Source organism: Vipera berus (genome assembly GCF_964194415.1).
Source record: "Vipera berus genome assembly, chromosome: 4".
NCBI lineage: Eukaryota > Metazoa > Chordata > Lepidosauria > Squamata > Viperidae > Vipera > Vipera berus.
This window is the reverse complement of record NC_138206.1, coordinates 25,903,764-25,926,797: the sequence shown is the minus strand read 5'-3', so window position 1 is coordinate 25,926,797 and position 23,034 is coordinate 25,903,764.

Here is a 23,034-nt window from a genome sequence, read left to right as displayed (position 1 = left end):
CTGGGACGAGTAACAGGCGCTCACTCTGTTTCGCGGCACTTGGGATTCGACCCGCCAAACTGCTGACCTTCTGATTGACAAGCTGAGCGTCCTAACCCACTGAGCCACCGTGTCCCTATCTAATAAGATAGGGTATCTCTTTTTTCAAGATTTCTTCACTAAATGAAAAGGGAAAAAGGGGTATGTGTGTTGCTTCTTGCATTAATCATAGTAACAGATACATATACAGGTATTCTTGCAGAAGATTGAAACAAGCTAATAGTAATATTCTTAATTTTTTTCATCCTCCTCACCTTTGGGTGAGTCTTGGTGCCTCCACAATTGCTGGATCCAATTTGTATGTTTACTGCAGGAATGTGTGGATCAATCTAAATCCAATTTTCTTATTCCAATATGTTTTTATCTGTTCTTTTCAAACAGATTTACACTCCAGCGGTTTTATCTCTTGAGTTTTTAATTTAAAACCTAAAGCAAAATTTGCTGATCTGTTAGTGGCAGAGGGAGATTGTACTTATTTTTGAAAATATACGATGGCTGCAGCACCTGCTTTTTCTTTCTTTGAATAACAAGTACCTTAGGTACTCTCACTATTAATGTTACTCTTCAAATCTTTTCAGAATTTCCAGGAATAACAATATGTTTGTGCAAGATTACATCTTTTTTTAATAAACAAAAAATAATCACCAGTTTATTAGTCACCTCAATCTCTGAAGCAGCGTATAAGGAAATAGACAATTAGAACAGAGGACACATCCATAACAGCCATCATAAATATAATTCCCTATAATGGGGAGCAAATAATCCAGCACCACACTTGCCAAGTGGAGTTAGAAATCATGCTGGGAGTGCGTTTCCATGACTTTCCTAAAGTCCAGCAGATTTTGGGGCTCTGCAGATTTCAGTGGAAACACTCTTATACTAGGAAGAATGACCGTGTCCAAGATCCTGTAAGTTTGTTTGAATAGGTTTATATGACCACCTATTTCACCAATGCAATTCAGGGTGGCTAACAAAAGTTTTAAAATAAAATATAAAATACATATTAGGACCCACTAAAACAAAAGTGACTGCCAACAATAATATGGGCTCAATTACTTTTCTGACCCCCATGCCCAGGAAAATTGCCAGGGCTTCAAGACTCTGAAAAGTGAGCAGAGTTAGGCTAACTTAACTTCAGACAGAGAGCAAGTGCAGCTACTGAAAAGCCATGTTTCCTGGGTTTCACTATTTGACAATCTCTTTTCAACAGGACCTGGAGCATGTGCCTCCTGCCTGACCAACTTGGATGGGTACGTGGATGGAAAATAAGACAATCCCCTGAAATACCTGATTCTATGCCATGTGGGGTTTATAGGTAATAATCAGCACTTGAATTACATCCAGAATCAAATTGGAAGGCATATGCACATCATAATTACCTTTGCCACCACCTCCTAGACCAGCTGAAGTTTCGTTCTTCAAAGGTACCAATATTTCTCTCCCTGTCAGATGGAGACAGAGAGAAATGACAAATAATAAACTTTAATCCTGCAAGTAGTTGTCCTACCTTTGATAGTTAGGAAAGAAAAAAATAAATCTACTCTGGGTAGGATCCATGATAGAATTATTCTACATTTCTAGACTGCAGTCTCTTCATTGTATCACCTGCATTTACCTGTGGTTGGTCTTTGGCCCTACAGGATTAGAAGTGTACAATTTGCAATTTTGACACTTCAGGAGAATGGGAAAATGAAATTAGTAGGATGTAGTAATTTTTTGAAAGAGAGAAAACCAGTTAACTTGCAATAATAAATCGTAAGGATTTGGGTTGAAAAGCGTGAACAAACCCAAGAGGACAGATGAGAAATGTTTACTATTAAATGTGAAAATCATAAAAGGGATCATAAAGAATAAAGCCCAACCAGAAGACTCAGTAGAAAGAAAAATGGCAAGGAACAAGCTATTTGTTCAAAACTAATAATAATAAAAATCCCTGGATTTGAATGGGCTTTGTTGAAAGATAAATCACAAATTATTTCACTTTTTTCTTTTCACTTTTTGTTTTCTTTTTTCTTTCTTTCTTTCTTTCACCATGTGATGCCTGCCCGTTTATTTTTCTTTCTTTTGATGTTTCCAACTTCACTGACTTATCATATAAATGTTCTATTTTCTAAAAGGAGATTATATTGATTTAGTTAACAGTGAAAAGCTGTAAAGGTAAAAGGTAAAGGTTCCCCCGCACATGCGTGCTAGCTGTTTCCGACTCTAGGGGCCGGTGCTCATCTCCGTTTCAAAGCCAAAGAGCCAGCACTTGTCCGAGGACGTCTCCGTGGTCATGTGGCCGGCATGACTAGATGCCAAAGGCGCACGGAACGCTGTTACCTTCCCACCGTAGTGGTCCCTATTTTTCTACTTGCATTTTTATGTGCTTTCGAACTGCTAGGTTGGCAGAAGCTGGGACGAGTAACAGGTGCTCACTCTGTCACGCGGCACTCGGGATTCGACCCACCAAACTGCCGACCATCAGGTCGAGAAGCTCAGTGTCCTAACCCACTGAGCCACTGCGTCCCTTGAAAAGCTGTAGGTTCTCCTAAATAACCCCTCTGTAAATTACACGTGCAGCCATCTGAGTTCCCAGTTATGAAGCATGGACTTAGTTTGTGCCTTATTATTTGTTGAACTGATACTTTCAAAACTGTGATTCTCTATTCAGACTCCTATGAATGAGGAGTTGAATATTGGTTGAAAAACTAAACATCGCATAATAATTAAAATCAAAACACACTATAGTAAATCCAATTGAGCAGAGACACAAAAGACAATGCTTGTGTTTTGTTTCCCAGTGTTTAAATGGATTCCATCAGAGATCTGCTCCTAAGAAGCCAATTTTAATCTGACATCCAGCAGATAAACTCAAGAAGCTGATGTCAGTTTAGGTGGCATATTGGTCCTTCCTTACTTGATTAAAGCACTCATTGGATTTTTTGCTTCTCATGCCAAAATCTTTCCATTTTCAAGTACCCTAGCTTGGAGACAAAGTGGAAATTGATGTTCTGCTTCAAGCAAATAATGGTTTTACCATGAAATAGACTAAGCTGATGATTCAAGTAGAGCGTTGGAAGGAATAATGTTAAAAGGCTGCAATCCTTTCTATTTTTATGTGGAAGTAAACTTAATTCAGCACAATGAGCTTTCTAATTTTTGCTAGATATGGTTTATAGTAAAAAATTTCCATTCAATATTTCTAAAAACACCTCTGCAAATGTCTCTAAGAATGTAAGCAATGGACTGGAAAGTGAGAGTAGAAAAATGGGGTGAGAATGAAAAACATATACAGTGGCAACAATTTTTATAAGATGTAGTAAAACAACTTTATGTACTTAGAAGGTCACAGATACAATCTAGAAATTGTCTTGATGAAACTTGCACCATACCTTTTCAAATGATTCTGATTAGAATACATTTTATTGCATTCCTATTCGTACATCATCTCATTCCTAAAGACAGATTGCCTGTTCTATAAGGTTTGTTAATAATCCTTTTATAAGTCCCTGGTAGAGTTATTAGGTTTATTAGGCAAATGGACATGCTGAGTCTTTGAGAATGTTTTGCTTAATGCCACATTTTGTAACCAAGATCAGTGTTAAAAAACAATAACTGATTCATCAATTTAAATGCCAACAAAATAACTTTTCACAAGAAATTCAGTGCCCAACTACTACATTTCTCTCTTCATTTTGCCTTTGTTTCGTGTGTTAGAAAGTCACACAGTGTTGTCTCTGGATTCAGAGGATTCTTGCATTTAAATTAGCATATAATGTGAAGGAAATGGATTTTAGAGATTCAAAGGTATACTGGGCCATCCTTTTTTGATGTTTTTTTAAAAAATCTTAATGAAGCATAAAAATGGCTACAGAAACAACTCTTAAAATAAAAGCAATTCTTTGGATTGCAACATTGGAAAGCTGACACAACCTGTAGCCCTTACAAATCCAATGAAAAATAAATCAGCATTCCAGATGGAAAATATTTAAGATATTCTCAAAATGAAGGCCACCTAAGATAGAGGATCACCAGTTCTTGCAATGATATGGTGTTTCCCATGTTCCTTTGGACATCATCCTGACATCCCTATACCATTTTTCAGAGCAATTGCTCCCTCTACTGTCTCCTATTACATTATTGCTTGTTCCCAGTTTCTATATTGTCATCCATTAGAATAGAACAACTGTATTGGTACTTAGGTATTGTCAAATTTTTGCTACACTTTGGCATAGCCTATGTTGTATAAATCAAGCAGATGAAGATTTTCCCATTACCTTTGCCCAAATACAAGGATAATTTTAATATATTTTAATTTTTAATAAATATTTTAATAAAATTATATATATTGATGCCTACACCTTTAGTTCTACGCGGGGAAAAACCCGAATAACCAAAGATCCATATATATATATATATATATATATATATATATATATATATATATATATATATATATATATATATATATATATATATATATATATATATATATATATATATATATATATATATATATATATATATATATATATATATATATATTCATTTTTCAGCTTGAGACAGCAAAATCTTTTTTTATCTGTTCATTGGACATTCTCATTTCATAAACAGCTCAGCAGCAATGTCTTCCTACTTTTAGATACTTTTATAGATGACCTGATATGCCATCTTACTGTAACGCTTAGAATAACTCTGTCTGTTCTTGTCCAGTTAGATGTAGCTGAAATACAAAACATAAGTTTTGCAATTGCACAAGAATAGCACAAAGGATCCTATAGCCCTCCAGATGCTGCTGACCTATAACTCCTAGCATCCTTTGTCATGGATCATTGACCGGTTATTTGGTAATTCAGCAATATCTGGAGGGCCACTACTTCTATACCCTCAACTAAAGGTCAAATAGAATATGATGTGAAAGATTCAGCTTAATGCCATTGGAAAGTCACTTATCAGTTTGAATAGAAAATGTTGGGTTTTCTGGATAGAGTCTGACGTGTAGCTTCCTAACTGCATGCATACACAGGCTTGCAATATGATTTTTTTTTTTATTAAAGAGTTTTACAAAAACAAAATTTTACAATATATCCCCAAATCCCTCCCACCCCAAACCCACCCACTTCCCCCCCCACTTCCCAGAGCTAAATACAGGATTATAGTTACAATAATCATATTCTAAATAAAAATTATGCATAATATACAATTAACCAAATTCATAATGCGCTTTAACTCTCTTTTAACATAACTACAAACAACATACCAATAACAATATCCCACTAAAATCTACTCATAATATGAATTGAGACTTAAAAGGTATAAATATAACGTGATCAGATATAAATAATTTTGTGTATATAAAAATAGCAGAGTTCTCAAGAAGATTCAGACCTGAATTGAAATGCATGATGGATATGTCACTTCCAGGTGTATTGATTTAAAATAAACATCATTGTAAACCAAAACTCCAATAAGGCAGTATAAGTAAATCATCAGTCTTGACATTCAAACAATATTAGCATTTCCATTTTTCTATTTCAGTACATGTTTTTCATTTTCTTTGCCTGAGTCTTTTAAAATGCAGTTCTTGCTTTTATTCCTTACTGTAATTATGAAAGACCTGAAGCAAAGTACTCAGCTGGAAAAATAATCTTCTTCAATGGATGAATGGGTAAAAGATATCTAATATATTCTAAAAGAGTTAATTAAAATTCTTATAAGCAACAATGTGGCCTTCACTGGAGAAACACAATCAGTCTTAGTTACTGTATTATCAGAAAACATTATCTTCTGTATTATATCCACCTCTGTTCCTTCACGGTTAAGTATAAAATTAAAACACAAACTAAAAATATTGTACTTTGATATAACTGAATTTGTTGCAAGAACTAATCATAATATACTGGGCTTTGCTGATGTACTCATTTTTCTTTTGGTAAGGATTCCTCAAGTGGTCTTAGTGGAATTTGTTGCCTGCTATAGAGATATTTTAAGAAGGAGAAATTCATGTGTGTAATGTATCATTACCTAGGCCTAACGCCCTCCTACTTTGATTTACACAGGATGAGTTGTAAAGAGCTAATTTAGCATGCCCAGTGGGATTTAGACTTTTCTTCAACAACAATCTTGCTATTTAGAATACAAGGGGGAGAATATTGTTTGAAAAACATGTCTCTTGATTGCACAGTGTTGGATTCATCCCCACTGCCAGGAGTGCCAGCACTTCATTATAACTGTTTGCCCAGAACCAGGATCCCACTGTTTGCATGTGGTGTGGCCAGAGCAATTGTTTTCATGAAAGCTAATCTTCTATTAATTGGCTTTTCTACAATGAACATCTGGCTGTACTCTTCCATTGCCACCTGTCCTCTTGCATATTTTTCCCTGTTCTGCTAAGTTGTTTCTACTGACTTTGTTAACAGAATAACAGAATTAGAAGGGATCTTGGAGATCTTCTAGTCCAGACATGTCAAACACAAGGCCCGGGGGCCAAATTCGGCCCGCGAAGTGGTTTCATGTGGCCCGCGAAGCCATCCTGGAAACAGTGAGGGAACAGCCCCCACTACCTTGGCCCAGAGACCCTCCTTCTGCCAGAGACCCTCAGATCTGTCCCACTCCTGCCCGGGCCCCCATAGGCAACCTTGATGCAAACAATGTAGAGCTGGCCATGCCCACCCAGTAGGCCATATGCACTCTAGCCATGCCCACCCAGTAGGCCACGCCCACCCTGGCCATACCCACCCGGCCCCCTGAGGGCAACCACAATGCTGATGTGGCCCTCAATGAAATTGAGTTTGACACCCCTGTTCTAGTCCAATCCCCTGCTCACGCAGGAGACCCTATAACATTTCAGACAAATGCTTGTCCAATCTCTTCCTAAAAATCTCCAATGATGGAGTACCCACAGCTTCTGAAGGCAAACCATTCACTGATTAATTATTCTGTCAGGAAATTTCTCCTTATTTTGAGGTTGGTCCTCTCGATTAGTTTCCATCCATTGCTTTTTGTTCTACCTTTGGAGAATAGGTTGACCCCCTTTACTTCTCTTCACCATAAAATATCAGCCTATCCTAACAGTCTTTCTTGTTTTTAACATAGCAGTTACAATTCTGAACCTTGAGAAAGATTTTCTTCTTGTGCGTGTGTATACCTCTGTATCTATCTGATAAAAGTATTCTTTTCAGTTAGCTGTGTAGCAGTGTCTCACGAACAGCAGCTTCTTCCAGATGGACTGTGATAAAATACCAAAGGTGCTTTTTCAAAAGGCAACTGGACATTGTTTTTCCTTGAAGACACTTCTCATCCAAGAAGCTTCTTCAGTTCTGACCCTAGTTGAGTGCTTAATCTGCAAGATTCTGTCAATGGATGTGAAACAATAAAGAATAAAGAATCAGTTTGTAAGAATCACTATTCTTGGTTTTTGGATGTGACAAGGAACTCCTTAGATAAATTAACATTGGTTGGGGTAGATGGTCCATCAAATACCTTTGTGCCACATTATATAAGATTTTATGCCAGTTTATATATACTGTAAATAGGTATAATGGGATCATAGCAATTAGATCCAGACAACAAATAGGTCCCTACATTTTGCACCAGATAAATTTCTGAGTGATCTTCAGATGCAGTCCCATTGGAGTAGTCTGTGTGATAATATCCCATACATGCTGCCCCCTCATAACTATATAACACTAATACAAATCAGGATCTCTGTTACAGAGAGAAAAAGTTTACTTTAGTGTATACTTCTCTCTCTCTCTCTCTCTCTCTCTCTCTCTCTCTCTCTCTCTCTCTCTCTCTCTCTCTCTCTCTGTGTGTGTGTGTGTGTGTGTGTTTGTGTATATGTGTGTGTATATATATATATACACACACATGTGTAAATATATATATATATACACAGAGAGAGAGAGAGAGAAATTTTAATACTTAAAATGTATATATCTATAAAGGATGTATCACTTAGAGAACATATTACTAATTGTACTCATCAAAGGAAGAATTTAAAGTAGCATTCAAGAAAATAGCAGGAGGGAGGGAGGGAGGGAGGGAGGGAGGGAGGGAGGGAGGGAAGGAAGGAAGGAAGGAAGGAAGGAAGGAAGGAAGGAAGGAAGGAAGGAAGGAAGGAAGGAAGGAAGGAAGGAAAGAAAATATTTAGGCTTCTCTGGAACAGGTGTGATTTTTTCATAAAGCAGAAATGTACCTAATTGATATAATTACAGTGCTTCTAAATAATGAATTGTCCTAGCAACTCTGTCTTCAACAGTATTTTTCATTACTATAGAGACATTTAGATTAAAATAATGTATTTCCCTTGAACACTATCCTTTTCCTAAAATTATGAGTAATGAGATACCATTTTATCTGTGTTAGCTTCATTCACGTCTACAATACTAGAGAAATTTGTTCTGTTCACATTTTATGAGATTGCAAATTGAAACTTTATTATAGAGCTTTGAAAGTTCCACTGCTCCAAATGTCATAATGCATTTGTGTATCAAAAATGTAAATCACCAAACAGGGCCATAGATATTGCCCTCCATCTCTTAACAAATAGTTTAATATAACACTATTTTAATAACAAGAAGATGTAATCTAATCTAGATTTACTGTAGGTACTCATGCTACAAGCAATATTTTTTGCTAATGGTAATGACAGTGTTTGTCATTTAAGCACTGCTTAGGCATAAGTTATATGGTTTTCATAAGTATTTCATAAGTTGAATAACAGCCCGATGCTACCGCAAGCACTTTCACCGTATTTGATACAAGTTAGGATCTCTAAAAGGGACGCAGTGGCTCAGTGGGTTAGGACGCTGAGCTTGTCGATCGGAAGGTCGGCAGTTTGGCGGGTCGAATCCCGAGTACCTTGTAGCAGAGTGAGCGCCTGTTACTCGTCCCAGCTTCTGCCAACCTAGCAGTTCAAAAGCACGTAAAAATGCAAGTAGAAAAATAGGGACCACTGCGGTGGAAAGGTAACAGCGTTCCGTGCGCCTTTGGCGTCTAGTCATGCCGGCCACATGACCACGGAGACGTCCTCGGACAAGCGCTGGCTCTTCGGCTTTGAAACGGAGATGAGCACCGGCCCCTAGAGTCGGAAACGACTAGCATGCATGTGCAGGGGAACCTTTACCTTTACCTTTTTAGGATCTCTAATGCAGAGATTCTCTTTCAAGGTAACAATGTGCAGAAGTATAGGCCCACTCCTTTTCTAGGCTTTGTCTAATATTGATGCAAAGATGAGTATGTATCTAAGTGCATATGCTCATTTGTAAAGATATATATATATAACAAAAACATTGCAGAAAATTCATATATTGGGCAATGTGTTTATAAAATGTATACAACAGGTGCACAAAAAAGTGCCTAGACATTTTTTCAAAAGCTCAGACTGATATAAAAAATAAAATAAAATAAACAGAAGCTGCAGCAGAAAAGATGAAAAAAATAAGTGAAACAAACATAACTTTAATATTTATCTTGATTCAACCCCAACTGACATGTATGCTTTTCTTTTATAAATCTCATTTCATGGAATAGTTACCACCAAAGCTTAAGCTTTCCCCAGATCTATTACTCTCCCAGAGGCAGGCTGAAATGAGCTCTTCCAGAGGAACTTCTAAGTTACTGTTCTCAGAAAAGTGTCTTAGGAATTGTTCATATGTTTCAGTTTTTAAACAACCTTGAGTACTCTTTATAATTATATTTATTATTTAATTGTGGGGTTATTTTATGGATATTTTATGTATCATAAACTGCCAAATGTTGCATGATTGTGGAGAGCGAGACATCTCGTTAAAACCTACAAACACATACACATACACACCTTAAATGTATGTTCACAAAACTTGAGGAGAGATAGACAGAGTTAAGCCACCTGAGGTTCCAAGGACTCGGGCATCTCAGAGATCCACTTTTGTATCCTCTGGATTAATGAGGGTGACATAATTTCCCATTTTGAGATTATGTATTGGGATACTACAAGACTGTTCAAAGGTGCTCTGAATGTGCTGCTCATTGTTTCATCTGGATTGCTTTACCGGATCAAGGAAAGACACTTGGTTTTATGCCATGTTGATGAACATGAACATTGCTACCACCAGCATCACATGTCCATCATCAGCATCTGCAGGAATGATCAAAATCTGCAGGCTGGGACTCATGTTGCCATAACTCAATCCTTGTTGGTTATGTATATGAATAAACAAATGGGGTAGGGACTAGATTATAATCCTATCTTGCAGATTTTTATCTAACCCACCAACAGTTCTGGTCTCCACTGTCTGCAATCCACCTGGAAAGCAAGAAAGAATCTCAGCAGTTTAAGTCATTTAAACATTTAAGTAACTACACAGAAGTGGGGGGGGGGAGGAAACACAACTCAATTGTGACTTGAGGAATTTCTGTTTACAACCTACTTAATCTTTGGTTAGATGGACTCAGGCAAATATAAGTTTGGAACTTAGACATCTGGAGAGACAGAGGTGTTTAAGGATCAAAAGATTAAGAATGTCATAAGCAATTTTATCACGCCTTACATTTTTACATGTTGCAACATTTGCTGATACTAGAATTCCTCAACATGTGAACTCTTTATATTTTCAGGCCAATGGCTTTTATATGAGATATCAAGACTATAATCCAGAAAGGAGAAGGAGCGGAACAAAGGAGTGATGTAATTTAATTTAATTATTTAATTTATTTAATTCAATTATTTCATTATTTTATTTTATTTAAATAAAATTAATTAAGTACTATTAGTACAAGCACTCTTCATAAAATAATTCCCCCTTCTCTCTCATTGGAAGTACAATTCATCAGCAACTTTGGAGTATCTCTGGGGATTTAAGTTCTACTTCTCTCTCAGACACAGTGAATTTTAACAGCTTATTTTCAAAGAAGTACATTTAGTTCAGATACAGTGCTAGTTCATTTTTTTTCACAATAAATACATAAAGTAATTCTGAAGAGATGGGATTTTGGGAATTGGGATTGTGCAGTTCTAGTTTTTTATGCTAATTGTTCTCTTAGCTTATATGATATATTGATCTATGAATTGTACTTCACCAAATTATCCATAACAATACCATTTTTTTTCTTTCAGAAAAAAACCTTTCATAGTTCATCTGCAAAGGATTCCCCCCCCTTGGCAAATGTATAGAAGTAATTTTTGATTAATGTCTTAATTTTTAACCTTCTTAGACTATCCTGTGCCCTTGGTATTATTACATAGACTCCTATTCAAGAACTAACCAGACTACTTGATCTTTAGCCTAGTCAAGATTGACCGGGTTCCACCAGCAGTAAAATGTTGCATGAAAATAAGTTCACAGGCCTGTAGTACATTCCCCACATTCAGTATTGTGAAAAGAATCAGAATCATGTACTCTGATGCTTCTCCATTTTTTCTTCCATTTTTCTATGTTGATTGGCTTTACAAAAACACCAGTTGTTTTGTTTCAGCTGTCACACTTTACATCTTTCACCAGAATGCATTATTACTGGCACTTTCCAGTCTTGCGTATTGATGCTGGGAGATTTGAAATGGCAGGTGAAGGACTATACCTTCCTGGCTCTCTTCATTATTAAAAAAAAAATACCAGTATGTAACCCTAACATGGCAACTCACAATTCAGGCATATTGGAATGACATTTTGTAGGAAATTTATAGATCGTAGGCAAAATCTACTTATACATGCTATGTTTCAAAACGTTCTCATATGTCTGATCAAACATTTTCTTAAACCCCAGGAAACTAGAAGGGATTTTATGCAGTAAGAAAAGACTATAAAGCATAAGTAATATTGCAATGCCAACTGAGTCTTGCTTCAATGTGTTCTTCATTCTACTTGAAGCATCATCTTGTGTTTTTCTTCTCCACTCCTGCTCACATCACATTTTCATACATAGTTTTGCTTGTGTATGTAAACCACATATTTCAGCTTCAATGTTGAATCTTTTGATATTTCAGATGAACCCTAGTTCACTTATTCACTGTGAAAGTGGGGAGCTTTAATGGCATAAGATTGCCTCTAGGAAAACAGTACAATTGCCCTTTTGCAGCTCTTTCAAGAGACTGGAATAGGCAGAGAAGCAAATAAGGCTACATGTTCCAAATGTTGCCCTGAAGTTTCTCTCTTTATCTGTAAAATATTCTTCTTTATGTCAAAGTCACTGGACATCTTCTTGGCCTAGAAATGTCATATATATTAACCTCAGTGACATTTTTAGCTGAAAAGGCAGATCCTGCACTAGCAAGAAAACATTAGGAAGAAAAATCCTCATAATGCTAAACCAGTATGTACATTTCTTTCAAGCACACTCTTTCTAGTTTGAGTTCTTTGAAAACCAGAGTTTTAACAGAAGTATAAGGATTCTTTTGGAATCTTGTATAAACAAATATTTGGCTGTTCTAATAAGCTTTGAAAACCTAAAACTCTAAGCTAAGAAAGATTATTAGCTGAGCCAAAAGTTTTTTGAGGGAATCAGTGAAATAAAAACATTTGAGATTAGCATCCAAAACAGAAACTTCCCATGAAGACTAATTTGATTGAACTGCTTCAAACAAAGAAATAGTTCTGAACTTCTGAATGCCCATTTCTCTGTGCAAATAAAATTAACATTAACTACAATGGCAAAACAATGTCTATTGTTCTGTATTTTAAAGGTGACGGGATGTTTTAAACTCTTCTGTTTTATGCTCGTTTAGAGTGTTATGATTCGTTTATTGTCCCAAAGGTGCTTTTTTTCTAAGAGGAAACTGGACTTTCTTGTGTTTCCAGTTGCCTCCTGGAAAAAAAGCACCTTTGGGACAACCATACCTGAATGACTGAGAATCTCCATAGACAATCCATTTATTGATTCAGAAAAATCAGAGAGAATACATTGAAGAGAAGCACAATGTATGACAGGTATCTTTATATTAATAAACAGGTAACAAGTGTTTAATATCAATAACAGTCAAATCAATAAATGTTCTGCTTATGTTTGGAATTAGAATGTTGTATCAGGAATTTTCAAAGCAGATTCCAAGGTAAAGGCAGTCATTCTGCACTGCTGTATTCTCATTAATTGTAGTTCAAGCTAGAAATTTAATGTTGTAACCTTTCTTCAAAATCAATGTATAGTCATGGGTTCTATCAGACATGGTGCTTTATTAAAAGAATAGGAAAATTTTCTGTACCCACGGGCTGTATATGTTCAGTATCTGAGAGGCAGATGTATGGCTGCTAACATCATGCATTCATCAAATGTATGGGCACAAGATTTCCAATCTTTTTTGTTTAGGGAAAGTTATGGCCTTAAGTAATGAAGTGGATATATATAGCTTCTGTAAGACCTATCAACCAGTCTTTCAAAAATTTCTACCACCCTCATAAAACCCTTTTGAACCCACCTATTGCCTTATATATTTTGAATGTAATATATATTAATCATTACATTAAATGATTAACTTATATTACATTCAATATGCATTAAAGCTTAATATATCCATTAAATCAAATTTAGTTGGGTTCTCAAAATTGTTCAAAGGGAGGTGTCAATATAGCTCTGCCTGTTCATCCTTACCTGAACCAGCATCTTATTTGCTCTGAGGTTTTTTTATTTTTCTACTTTCCTCTTCCTGCTTGCTAATTTCTTTAGCTCAGCAATGACCAGGCTTGAATCTATTTTTAAAACTAGCCTTTTTCAATTTTTCTCAGAAAAAAATTATATATTGCTCATATCTTAAAAGATTATTGTGATCTGCAGGTGTACTAGAAAATAAATGATAATTCTTGGATAAAGAGTTTTGATTTACTCAAAAGTATGTTGAAATGCAAATGAATCTTATTGGCTTGAAATAGTAAAAACTATTATCATTATTTATATGAGAGGGGGCTGCTTTGTAAAATTCATTAAGAAAGAATTCTAGAAGCAAAGGAATGCAGGGTTTCTGTGCCTTTAATTATTGCATGGAAGAGAGATGTTTGTATCTTTCATCCTTATCACAAAATCTGTACTTGCCCAAATGTCTTCATTTCTATAATTTGTGTACGAATTACTTTCCAAAATGCCCCATCCCATTTGTGAGCTTTAAAAAATGAAGCAATCCTTTATTTGTTTTTCTTTTTTAAACAGGAGGAGAATCCTTTGAGAGTTTCATGATGGTGGAGCTCACTAACAGCAATAACTATATTCCAACTTATTATACTGCAGCAACTGGAGTTCTCAAGGTGATGTACAGATGAATTAATAAGGTAAAATGAAAAATAATGTAACATTAGAGCAACAAGGACAACCAAAGGCAAAATAAAAATAAAACTGCAAAAGAATTAAGAAGTCCTAGCATATAAAATCACATTAAACCAAGCCAAATTTTAAGTTCGTAAAATGCCTCATAAAATAAAGAGATTTTCACCTGATGTAGCCACAAGGCAAGAAATATGTAACGACATTCCAGAATCAGACTGCTACAACTTGAAAGTCCCTCTATTGTGTACTTACATGCCTCATATGGCAAATAAGATGCTAAGGTCATCCTAGAATAGCATTACTCAACCTTGGCAACTTTCAGACATGTGGATTTCAACTCCCAGAAAGTCCACATATCTTTCTGTCATTCTGGGAGTTGAAGTCACATAGCTTAAAGTTGTTACAGTTGAAAAACATAGCCCTAGAACAGGGGTAGGCAACCTTGGTTCTGTTATGACGCGTGGCTATGCTGGCTCAGGAATTCTGGGAGTTGAAGTCCACGCGTCATAAAAGAACCAAGGTTGCCTACCCCTGCCCTAGAAGAAGGGACCCTGCAGTCAAAACAGCTGCTCTTCTTTGGATTACCTGAAATTTCCAAAACATTTTTATAGAGCTTAACATACAACATATTGCAATATTTTTTTAAAAAAAACAGATTATCAGACAGCTTTGACAAGGCCATCTCATTCACATTACTTTTTTAAAAAAACAAAAGTTTAAAAAGACCTACACAACCTGTAGGACCTTTCCTTTATTTCTTAAGCGGTCTGCCCTTTTCCTTGCCACTGGTTAATTTATAGCTGCTGGGGAAACAATTGTTCTTCAAAGAACTTTCAAAGTATTTTCTGGTTGCTGCAGTGCTATCAGTAATCATGTAAGTAGTTTTCTCCCTGAAGAAACAGTTGTTCTTCAAAGAACTTTCAGAGTGTTGTCTGGTTGTTAACAGTGCTGTCAGTAATCATGTAAGTAGTTTTCTCCCTGGAATGGCCCTATATAGTCTGAGAAATACAGTGATTACTTTGGAGATCTTTGTCAGTCCCTGGAGTTTGTCAAGGCTATTTTGAGGATAAAGTAATTACTCTGAGTACAGATGCTTCCTTTTGAATAGGCATTTGAAGGTCTAGGATTTCCAACACTGTACCGTGACTCCATATTCCTGAGCAACAGTCTTTGCATATTGCTTTCCTTTTGCTGACACACTGAAAACAATCTGAGGTGTATCCTTGAAATATTAGAACTATCATATGTGATGGGTGTCGCGCCCCGCGGGCTCGACGCCCAGCGGCGCCACGGGCGCGACACTCACCGGCGCCGGTTGCCTCTGTTCCTCCTTCTCCTGCTCGGGCCGGGAGAGTGCCTGGCGGCCTGGAACGGGAGAGCGCCCGACAGCTGCAACGACGGCCTCCTCCCTCTGCCGCCCAACAGCTGCGACGACGGCCTCCTCACACGACGCCCGAGCCGGTTGAAGCCCCGACAGTGCGCACGTGCGTCGTGCGACCCGGCCCCGCCCTGCCGGCTACGGTGGCCTCACAGGGTCCTGGGCTCAGCCTCGTCCTGCCGGCTATGGTGGCCTCGCAGGACCATGGGCCCAAACCAAATGGTGACTCGGCCCTTGCGGCGCTGGCGGGCGGGGCCTTCGGCAGCGGAGCCTGTCTATGACAGGAAAGGACTGGGGGCTTGCCAGTCTTGCGAGGGGGGGCCGGGCAGCAGGGCAGCAGTGTGTTCGCGACAGGAGGGAAGGTGCCGGGTTCAGGGACGGTGGTGGGGGTGGTGCCTAGCGGCGATGGGGCGAGCGTTCGCGAGGAGACTCACCTGGGAGGTAGAGGGTGCCGGGTGGCAGGGCATGTCGCAAAGGGAGGTGCTTGGGAGAAACGGGAGTTAAGTAGGGAATGGGCGGAAGTGGGTGCGGTTGGGTGGGGCGTGGGTGTATACATGCAATGTGTATTTAACAGCGTTGGATGCGGGTAGCAGCCAACGCTGGCTTTGTTCCGTTTGAAGATCGTTTGTTTTCTGCTTATTAAACCGTTTTGGAAACTCAGCTTTCGTCTCGGTTGCTTGAATCTCCTGCTCTCTGGACGAGGTTTGAGAGAAAGCCAGCGTTTGGAGGACTATGTGCGGCGATGCCACGTTTGTGCCACCACAAAACCTATGGTGGGGAAACCTTTGGGCCTTCTACAGAGGGTGGCCGACCCTACCCGTCCATGGCAGGATATAGCCATGGACTTCATTGTGGAGTTACCCGAAAGTAAGGGCCATACTGTTATTTGGACCGTCGTGGACTTATTTTCTAAGCAGGCCCACTTTATTCCCTGTAAAGGATTGCCCTCAGCACGTCGATTGGCTTGGCTCTTTGTAACCCACGTCTACCATTTATATGGAGTACCACGCCGTATCATTTCGGACAGGGGAGTACAGTTTACGGCGCGTTTCTGGAAGGAATTTATTAGATTCATCGTGTCAACCCAAGGACTCAGTACGGCGTACCATCCTAGCACCAATGGCGCAGCAGAACGAGCCAATGCCGCCGTTGAGCGGTATCTACGTTGCTACGTATCGTACCAGCAAACCAACTGGGTGGATCTTTTAGCGTTTGCGGAAGTAGCGTATAACAACGCTGTACATAGTAGTACGGGGTTTTCCCCCTTCAAAGTGGTTACGGGTAACGATTTTGTCCCCATCCCCGAATGCAGCTCGGGGCACGAGGATCCTTGTCAGCCACAGGAATGGATGAGGCAGATTGAGGGGGCCTGGGGTGCAGTGAAAAAAGCGTTGGAACGGGCTGCGATAACATATAAGGAGCAGGCTGATAGGAAGCGAAAAGCGTTCGCAGTCCCGAAGGTGGGGGATTTGGTCTACCTGTCTACCAAGTATCTACGTGGCCAGGTACCCTGTAAAAAGCTAGGGCCCAAATACATCGGACCATTCCGGGTGGTACAGGTAATTAACCCCGTAACAGTACGGCTACGACTACCAAAGATCCTAGGCAAACTTCACCCAGTGTTCCACAGTAGCCTACTGAAGCCTGCCACCTCAGGCGCAACGGCAGTGGGGGAGGGTGGGCCTGGGCCCACCCATGGCGACCATTATGAGGTCCAAGAGATCCTTGACTCCAGAGCTCGCCGGGGGGGCATCCAGTACCTCATTAGGTGGAAGGGATAACCTGTGGAAGAGGCGACGTGGGTGGGGGAAGCAGATGTTCATGCTCCTCGGTTAGTGCAGGCATTTCACCGGTTGCACCCTGGGAAGCCGAGGGGAGGACGGGGGAACACCGCGGACAAGGTGGACGTTTGCTTACCTCTTGTGTCTTCCCCTGCAGGAGGGGCCCTGGTAGGAGGGGTGGCATGTCGCGCCCCGCGGGCTCGACGCCCAGCGGCGCCACGGGCGCGACACTCACCGGCGCCGGTTGCCTCTGTTCCTCCTTCTCCTGCTTGGGCCGGGAGAGTGCCTGGCGGCCTGGAACGGGAGAGCGCCCGACAGCTGCGACGACGGCCTCCTCCCTGTGCCGCCCAACAGCTGCGACGACGGCCTCCTCACACGACGCCCGAGCCGGTTGAAGCCCCGACAGTGCGCACGTGCGTCGTGCGACCCGGCCCCGCCCTGCCGGCTACGGTGGCCTCACAGGGTCCTGGGCTCAGCCTCGTCCTGCCGGCTATGGTGGCCTCGCAGGACCATGGGCCCAAACCAAATGGTGACTCGGCCCTTGCGGCGCTGGCGGGCGGGGCCTTCGGCAGCGGAGCCCGTCTACGACAGGAAAGGACTGGGGGCTTGCCAGTCTTGCGAGGGGGGGCCGGGCAGCAGGGCAGCGGTGTGTTCGCGACAGGAGGGAAGGTGCCGGGTTCAGGGACGGGGGTGGGGGTGGTGCCTAGCGGCGATGGGGCGAGCGTTCGCGAGGAGACTCACCTGGGAGGTAGAGGGTGCCGGGTGGCAGGGCATGTCGCAAAGGGAGGTGCTTGGGAGAAACGGGAGTTAAGTAGGGAATGGGCGGAAGTGGGTGCGGTTGGGTGGGGCGTGGGTGTATACATGCAATGTGTATTTAACAGCGTTGGATGCGCGTAGCAGCCAACGCTGGCTTTGTTCCGTTTGAAGATCGTTTGTTTTCTGCTTATTAAACCGTTTTGGAAACTCAGCTTTCGTCTCGGTTGCTTGAATCTCCTGCTCTCCGGACGAGGTTTGAGAATGGGGTCACTTTGGTGCTGGTAAGTAAGGTATATGAAACTAAGCTGCAAAAATCTATACAACCTCTGAATGGTAACAAAAGACTATATAAATATGTTGCCGCCATATAGTGGTTGTCCAGAACCTTGCAGTGTGGACCCGGTAGATCTAGGCATTGGGCCCACCAAACCCAGACAGGCATAGTAAAGGTAAAGGTTCCCCCACACATGCGTGCTAGTCGTTTCCAACTCTAGGGGCCGGTGCTCATCTCCGTTTCAAAGCCGAAGAGCCAGCGCTTGTCCGAGGATGTCTCCATGGTCATGTGGCCGGCATGACTAGACGCCAAAGGCGCACGGAACGCTGTTACCTTCCCACCGTAGTGGTCCCTATTTTTCTACTTGCATTTTTACATGCTTTCGAACTGCTACGTTGGCAGAAGCTGGGACGAGTAACAGGCGCTCACTCTGCTACACGGCACTCGGGATTCGACCCGTCAAACTGCTGACCTTTTGATCGACAAGCTCAGCATCCTAACCCACTGAGCCATACCCATCTTTAAATTCCTTGGTGGATAAACAAAGTTCTGCAATACAGAAAAGAAGTGATAGGAAACCAAATAAATTAAGGCACAGAAAATTAAGATCAAGTGAAATAGAGCAAATGTATTTTATACCAACACTATTACCATCCGTATATATATTTTATTGTCTCTGCAAACTATATTTCCACCATACTCCTACCTAGTTTTTGTCCCCTGTGCCACTGAAATACAAGCGTCAAGATGACTGCCAAATTTTAGGCCCTCAGCTTGAAAGAGTCCCCATTCCTGCTTTATGAAGACTGAAATCTATTTCAGAATGTGATGAACATACCTTAGGTGGTCAGACACATGGAGCCAGTCTTATCCATGGATCAGTTTAGAAAATTGCAGCCCTTTTTTACCCAAATTGTGTTCTTCTGTGTTTGTTTTTGTTTGCTGTTGCTATTCTAAATGACAAGTAGTCACAGCTATCAGATTGGTAGAATAGATACACACCAGGACATTTTAGAGCTAAACATTGTCATGGAATATAACTATAAAATAAATCTACCAAATGGCTTTATGTAGGGACATGAAAAAGAAAAATATGTAAGCACTTTTATTCTAGTTTTACAAAGATAGTGGAGTCTTATTGATTTTTGCAATTGTCTGCTTGAAGAAAGATGCTCTATTTATGTGTTTTCGTATTGTTTGCTGTTCCACCTGACTTGCTCTAATGTTTAGTCAAAGTTTGTTGAATGACCTGTGTCATTCTTTAAGCTGTAAACAATGACTTAGAAATCATAAGGCTAAATTCAAACAAAGTATATTATAACTGACTGTGTTGTTAGCTTATGTTCTGCTGTCTTGTCACTAGTTCTCCAATGCTGCTCATTCTTTCTGCCCTGGCCTGACATAAGAAGACTAATCTTGAAAGAAAATCATGAGAATAATAAGACTAATAATTAAGATTAACATTTGGTGGAAGTGATCAGTTAGCACAGAATCCAAACAATAATTTCAGCATTAGCAAATTCTACTTTTCAATGATTAGCCAGAGATTGTGAGTAAAGAAAGTCTGGGAGAAATTACAGTCTGAGGAAAATGTTATATCCACCCATAACATGAACACTTAGTCAGGGGTATAAAGTGATAGTTTGGGAGGACAAGGGAAAGGTCGTTCAAATTCACTCTCAGCCAAAGAAACTCTTTAGGTTTATCCTATCTTAGCTCAACCATCTCACAAAGTTGTTGTGGGAAAGGATTGGTGAAGAAAGTGCTGTGTATACAAACTTGAATTCCTGAAGGAAAGGGAGATAAAAGTCTAACAAATCAACCAGCATGAATAAATAAAAATAACCACTGCTAAGAATGTGGACAGTCTTCAACTGCTCTTTGAAAAAATGCATTAAAATTTTGTGGAAAATAGAGCTTATCATAACATTGTTTTGAAGCAGGACCAATACTTCTCAACTCTCACCAAATTAATACTCCCCAGGAAAACTGGATAAAAAACATATTTTCTCGCTGAACTGACCAGTATTTGCTGACTGGTTTTGTTTTCCCCCCTGTATTGCTGCTTTCACGACAGCTCTTTCATTCTCTCGATGAAATAAATAAATGGTGAATTATTTATCTTGAGGTTCCCTCTGTTATTGCAGTAGGTTCAGCTTCATTGACTTCCATGTCCAACCTGGAGGCAAGCCTTCTTTTCCAGAGACAGACTGTAGGTTTACTTTTTTTTTTCATCCTGAAGATATAATTTCAGCAATCAGTTTTGTGTTTTGGTATCTAAAAAGGCAGTTGCTATTCATGGTCAGTTCATCTTGCCTTCTGACATTCGTCACCATTAATCAAGAGTCTTCTCTTCAATACAAAGACAGTTGCTACTACCAAGCTGTGATTTCAAGACAAAATATAGGGAAAGGAGAAAATACACTCCAGTAGCCATAATGACACACCAGAGGCTTATTGCTTTGAATACAGCTATATTGATAAGGTGCTAAAGTTTTGAATTCAGTATACTGCTCTGCATCTTCATGAGGAAAATGACTTAAGAATATTGTAATATTTGTCTCATTCAAATGTAATAAAAAAGCAGGATATTTAGCAAGCTGGTTAAAACACAGATTGGCTGGTTTTTCAGCCATTGGTTAACCATGGTTTCTTGTATAAGTCAAAACCAACCATTTTCTATTTCAGGGATTAGCAATCTTCTTCTGCATAGGGGCCAGAGGCCATCTCTCAGGCAAATTAACTGGCACTTGGAGAAATTTTTTGGGGTGAACCCTGGAGACACATTTCTTTCTTAGGGAAAAGAAACGGAGGTGTGACCAAAGGGAAAAATGAGGGCTTACTCCATAGAATCTGAGGAAGATAACTCAGTAACCAAGGCAAAGACTGGTACAGGCCAGGTAGATGTGATATTTCTTTTTGAGAGATTTCAGTTGCTAGTCCAAATCTAAGCTCTGGGCTATAGGTTGCTGACTCCTGAATTATTTCACCATTGGTTATAATACTATAAGACAACAGGAAATTTAACAATTTTTAAAAATGTGGAAATACTTAATTTGTTATAATATTACAATCCATATTTAGTAGTTTGCCAATATTTGCGTATATGTGATAGCAGGCATCCCGCCCAGAAAGATACTGGGTTTCTACAGAAATTCCAGTTTAAGGGAGAAAATGAAGAATTTACTGTAGTCCATTACACATGACCACGGAGACGTCCTCGGACAAGCGCTGGCTCTTCAGCTTTGAAATGGAGATGAGCACCAGCCCTTAGAGTCGGAAACGACTAGCACGCACGTGCGGGGGAACCTTTACCTTTTTATTACTGTACTATAATGGAAACTTGTAAAAGGATGAGCAATAAGATTTGCCAGTTTCTGAGAGCTTGTCTGAATCCAGAATCATAGCACAAGAGCTTTAAGTCATCTGAAAGACAAATACATTTGGTAAATAATGTTGTCAAATGAAAAGGTTAGTAGAGCATGAGGCTTCACCTGTAATATAAAGATTGCTGCTTTTTGCTTTAGTCCTAGAAGCAACTATCACATTCACAACACTGAGGATGGAAATAAATTGCTATGGCAACAAATTACTTTCATATTCAGATGAAGCAAAAATAGATCTCTCTCCGCCTCCTGCTCTGTAGGAAGCACATATTTTAAAGTGCATTTAAATTAAAGGTGATCAGCAGAAGTAATGGCACAAACACACTCCTTTGCTTTAAGACAGGTTTGTTTTTAAGTAAAAATACTGAACTAAAAAAGGAGTTAGAAATGGCTTGCTATTATAAGGTGGAAATAAGAGAAGAACAAGAAAACAAGTAATGGGATATTTAATAATAATTTCTCTATGCAACGCATTTCAAACATAGTCCTATTATTAGTTATGGAGTCAGTCCTTCTAAACCAGGAAATTTCTAAAGTGGCAATCAGAGGTTTTCCCCATCTTTACTCTTTCATATACAATATGCTAGAAATTAAATCTGGGGCTGTTTGTTATACCTGCCACAATCCACCCAAATCTCTGCAGTTTAGATAGAGGCATTCCGCCCCCGCGCCCCACCCAAGTAAACTAGCAATTATCTTCTATTTAATTTAGAGCATGTACCGTAAGAAAAATTGACAGCTATTGTTTCTGTTGGGCAATGCAACAAATATTCTTGTATTGTTTCTCTGCAACTGACTACATTCAGATGACAAACTAAGTGGAAAGAAACTTGGTTAATGACCACAGTGCAGACTTTGTTGCTACGGTGTGGCATATAGTTAGAGTTCGTTTGTTATAAACTCAAAATCACAGACACTTTAAGTTTGGATCAATAAATCTTAGGTAAAATGCAGCTTACAAAACAAGTAAGATGGCAAAGCATTGCTTACTCTTATTAATGAACTAATTAGATTGATATCTCACCTTTTTAGTTAATCAAGGAAGTTATGCTAACTTAAAATAGAAATTTAAAAAGTATAGAAATTAAAAACCATGCAAATTATTAATAATTAATTAAAAGCCTGGTGAAAGAAGTGCTCTTTAAAGATAGATTTTTGGCCTAATGCATTGTACATGTCTTCTCGTGAACAGAGAATGGTGCAGAGACA